Genomic DNA, 5,827 nt, shown 5'->3' on the forward strand with positions numbered 1-5,827 from the left:
ACTAACAATTCCCATTTAGGTTTATGTAAAGGAATTGTGTGAGCATTGTCGGCGAGTATTTAAAATCATATAATAAATATATTAAGATAACAGTGTTAGATTCGCGGTATTATTAAATTCACGTAACATTTAGAAGTATCTCTATATAGTTTGTTTTATATAATCTAAATAGTTCCCTAGTTAGACTACTTCTTCTGTATAATAGCATTATTATATATAACTTTGTAAAAGTACAGTTTTATGTGTCATTTATCTACTTCAGTAATCTGTAATTAAAAGGTTTGCCTTATGTGGCAATAAACTTCTCGGCCCATAGACTAAATCACTCATGTATATAATAGATACACTTTATTTTGTAATCTAATGTTATTTTTATCTTTTGTGCCATATCTCAGGCTAGAGAATAAAATAATTGGAGCAGAGTGCCTGAGTACGTCACAAAATTGCATTATTTCCGAGTTCCGTTTGAGCCAGCTTGCTCAGCAGCTGCGCGGTCGGCTAGCGGCGGCTCACATAAATCACCCCATTAGGGTTGTCACTTCTTATTTCGATTATGTTATAATCTATGTAGTAAGTGAATTTGCTGTCTTTGAAAGCAAGTAATATTTTTTTATTTGAGAAATTATTTATTTATATAAACTTTCTTGACCAAATTAAAATGTGGTACAAAAGGCAGATTTAATGCCATAGGCATTCTCTACCAGTCAATCTTTAGGATGCGCAGAGATGTACAGATGTACATAAGAGTATGAAATGGTAGAAAGGTTCTTGAGTGGTGACCCTGTACGGGCAAGCGCAATGTGGGACGACCCCCCTCTAGATGGAGTGATGACCTGGAATCCATTGCAGTTCTTTATGGCAATCTATGAGGGATGCTTATGTCCAGCAGTGGACGGATAATGACTGAAATGAAAGTGATGAAATGGTAATTTCATACATACAATACAATTATTCATAAAATAAACGTACATGTTAATATGAATGAACTATTGCCTACTTGATTGTTTTGATTTAAAGAATTAAATAGGTGAGACTGAACACTCTTCCTGAGGGCAAATTTGTTAGATACGGCACTTTATTAATTGTTTAACAGCTTTACTGATTTTTAAGTAAATACCTATTAATATGCACAATAACTGTAAGGAATAGAGTATTGACTAATAAAATATATATATACAATATAATACCATAACATTATTATTTTATTATTATTATTTCAGTTGTTAACTGTTAGACACAAGTCTTCCTCATAAGGGTTGCCAGTAGTTTCCATGCTTCGTAGGCGGGTTAGCAACCGTAGTTAAATCTTGAAGATGTTTTAAGTGGGACGCTGCTGCCTATACCTCAATCATTAACTCTCACCAGAGGGAGACTTTGTACAAAAGTCGATTGCTTGGGTACCTCTGTCTCATTCGTGTTTCAACCGTAAAGCAGTTGTGTTTGTATGGCTGTGTTTCGGTTTGAAAGGTGGGATATGGCGTGAATTTACTGGGTACAGAGGAATAACACCTGAGTCTTCAGGAATGGCAACGCATGGGGGGTATCATGGGCGAAACAGTATATATACTCTGTTATGTCCATGGTAGGTACTGCTCATGTCTATAGGCGACGGTTACCACTTTTCATCAGGTGGGCCGTCAGCTTGTTTGCCATTCTAAGTTGTATAAAAAAAGGTAAAAAAAATACTTATAAATAAAATTTAATGTTTAAATATAGTTGAATATAATTTAAACTACTTAAGAGATTCATTATATTTGACTAAATAGATAATATAGAATGAAACCCTTATATTTTCTTTAACACTTATATGTAACTCTCGATTCATCTATCTTAAGAGAAGAAAGTATATGTATGTATTAGTTTTTTATAAATTTAGTAAGACATAAATTCTTAATCCCCATTCTCTCTTTCCATAGTCTCCTTTTTCATCTTAACTCTTTTAATAATAAAATAAAAGTGTTCTTTAAATTTTAACTCGCCTTTTATAGGAATTTATTGTCATTCACTAAACATGGGTCTCCCCTGTAGATGTCTACTACTATTGAATTTTCGGAGTTTAATAGTCGACCGCCCTGCCTCGTTATTATCTACGCGATGTCGCTATTAGGTAACCTTTTATAAAATATTCAAATCACCATCCTCATCAATATTACACAATTATTAATATTATATCTTCTAATAAGTTATTTTGTGATAACCCTGTAAAGACTCGAGCCTCGATATGTAGATATCGACAAATACTGTTTAACAAGCCCAGCGGCGAAACCAACGGTTTAGGACCTTGGTGCACTCAAATATGTCCTGCAATTTTTTTTTTTATTATTGAACTCTGATATAATTTGCACGGCTGCAGAACTCACCGAACCAATGCCATTAGTGCTGGCCTTGCTTTTATTGTCGTCGATTGTGTGAACCGTTTAACCACGTGTAGTGTTTACATCAAACATTTTATAATACCTACTGATTTTAATATCTTACTAATATAATAAAATTATAAATAGATGAGTCTAGAGATAAGAGATATTAAAAAAAGAGCGATCTTAATAAGACCAATAGAAGATAAATATTTTTTTTAAAAACCTCCTTTTTAAGATATGGCCATTAGGACAACATTGTTATGGTTCTTTACGGACGACGTCGTCGTAGACCGTGCAGTTCGGAGACTGTAGAGTCTGGCGGCGTCAAAGGCACCGCGTGGGTCAAACTTGACAGGAGGTGCCAAGAGCCCACTAAGGATCACATGCTCCGAGGGCACGGCCATTAGGGGTGATAGAAAATAAAAAAAATATATAAAAATGTAGCAGCCACAGCCAGTACATCAGCAACATGTCTTATTTAAAAGTGGTAAATTTCATTGGTATTCTTAGTTTTGAATATAGCCGGTAAAAAGTTAGTATATGTATATACCTTTTTAAATTATTCTTATAGACAGATTATCGCCTATACGAAAGCACTGTAGACGTCACTGAATAAATACACTGGTATCCTTGTATCCCTCATAGATTTCTATTCCTGAGGATTAGGGGTTTATGTCTTTCTCCGTATACAATGTTAGATTGAAATGTTGGAAAAGGATATGACACTCGGTTAAAAAAAACCCGAAACACGGTTTTTTTAAAGAGAACTTTTCGCTCTCATCTCATTTGATACCAGTGCAGACGATTTCCTCTTTTATCTTTTGTTTAATTTCTACTTTAAACCATTATTAATATATGAAGTAGCAATACTAAGAAATTGCCAGAACTTGTCGTGTCAAATTTATTTTTTTCCCCTTAAAAATAAATATTGGACTATTAAGAATCTTAAAATGAAAATGAATAATTCGATTTTCTTACGTATGGCGCGCTTAGCAATGCATGCAATTATTTTTTTAATTTATACAATTTAGTCCTCACTCTGTTTAGTCGGTTTACGATTTCTGTTGACACTACTGTCTATAATTAAATCGAAAGGGTCAAAAATATATTTTTAAGAAAAAATGCTTTATGTGGGATTTAAATTTAAATCAATATGTTGGTCATACTTGTATGTACTTAATTGGCGTAAGGTGGACAACTGGTTATTACGTTAAACAAAAGGGGACATAAAATAAGAATTAAATGCGTGGACAAGGTCGCAGTCAACTGACCTCCATGTATAAACTAGAGTGACATGAACCGATCAGAGTCATATTTTATCAAGTTAGATACGCGTTACCGTCATAATAATATCAAGATTGTTCGCATGCACGTATTACACTGGCATTGTGCTCTTCTGGTACTGTCAGCGTCCACATACTCCGTAGTATATCCCGTCAGATGGTAAATAGATCCGTATCTATTTACCATCTGACGGGCCGTATATTTCATTATCGCTATTGTAACATAAGAATCTGTAATCACCAATTATTATGAATTATAGGAATTATTTACTTTTTGATATGCAGGTGCCTTATTATGCAGCCCTATAGGAATGCTCTAGAATGATCATCATTATAAGAATTAAATGAAGAGTCAACGAAAATTAGGTTCAAGTTCTAAATATTTCCTCAATCGCGTGAAACAAGTATTTAATAAGCAGGGTGGTGAATTAGATTACTTAACTCCTTGTTCACAGATTGTACACAGATTTTGACTATATTTGAATTAACATCACAAGTTTAACTTTAAAAAAAAATTTTATATGCAATTTAGAATTGCGAACATGCTGAAAGCCCATCTGAAAGAAAGTGGTAACCGCCTATAGACATGAACAGTACCATGGGCATAACAGAGTATACTACGTCGCCCATAATGTACTTCATGCGTTGCCATTTTTGCGAACTAAGGTATTATGCGTCTATACTTTGTAATTTCATTACTACCTACCATCCTACCCTTCAAACCGAAACAATAACGAAACATCCATAACACATATTAGATATCTATAATTGTATCTACGTTATACGTATTTTGACAATCTGTTTTTCTCATCATTCTATCCGAATAAAATCAACCAGTAAACAACAATAATAATTACTGATCTTACGCACATAATTTGCAACTCAAACATATACTCGTAATATAATAAATAAATCATAAATTAATTATACATCATTCTCAATCAAGTTTTTATGAATATTAAACAGCACTGTTAAAATTTAACCTACCCAGTAACCACGTATAGGCTACAGACAAAAAGTTGCCCTGACCTAGCTACCTATCAGTATGTCGACGAAGGTTACTTAAAACGGATCACAATATTGATATGTCAACAAAACGCTTTTTCAAGTAAAAGCCATTACTATATTGCTAAAATTCCTAATAATAAGAAGAAAGAAATGTATTTCAGGAATCATACGACTCACACATTAACGTATAATTAAGTTAACATTTGGGTAGAATAAGTAGTAATAAATATCTAGTTTGTGTAAATAAACAGTAAAAGTACACATGTGTAATATATGTATAATTAGTCGTGTAAATATATGTAAAAACCCATGTAAAAATTAAGATATATTGTTTAATTGTTTATTAATGTTAATACATTAATTATATATTTTCCTCTAGATGAAACTAGTTAGGGTATTTCAAATTACATATATACTCATTAGTCGTACGTTTATATAGTAAATTCTTCTTCTTTTCATTTAAGGGTTTCCTCTTGTAGATGCAACTAGTTCATGCATTTTCTTTCAGCCATTTCTATCCCATGCCATATCTTTGACCTCCCTATACAACATGACACCTAGTGTTTTCTTTATCTGTCCCATATAGTTATTTCTCGGTCTTCCTCTTCCTCTTTGTCCTCTATTTTCCCTTCTACTATACTCTTTTTTCAATCCATTACTTACTATTTATGGGATTATAATGCAGTAGTTTCCTATCTTCCTTTGTGCACCGAAGTTCAGAGACCGATATGTCGCCCTCTGATCGTTGCTGCCCCATATCAGAGGAATACTTATTTACTGGCAGCATTTATTGGCCACGTCATAGTATCGTCATAAGATTCATATAAATAATCTTGTCCCACCAAAATTCTCACTACATTCTATTGAAGCTGTTGGTTGGGAAATCCATATTTTATATATTCAGAGCTAACCACCATATCTGATGGTCATTTCACTATCTATTATCCATGGTATCCGTTGGTAGCTTACAGCCCAGGCCCATTATACATCATAGTAAATTACATGATAAAATATTTATCGAAATGCTCAAATTCTACACTCTGTCTCCGACCCTCCAAATAAGACACAAACCTTTGATAAGCTATTTCGGGTACACATATTCCATATAACTTGTTCAGAAGGCTTTTATGAGAATCTTTATTACAGGTTTTACTCATATTGAGTATTAATTCTATTATA

Source organism: Galleria mellonella, unplaced genomic scaffold, assembly GCF_026898425.1.
Source record: "Galleria mellonella isolate WM207_F2 unplaced genomic scaffold, CSIRO_AGI_GalMel_v1 utg33, whole genome shotgun sequence".
Taxonomy (NCBI): Eukaryota; Metazoa; Arthropoda; class Insecta; order Lepidoptera; family Pyralidae; genus Galleria; species Galleria mellonella.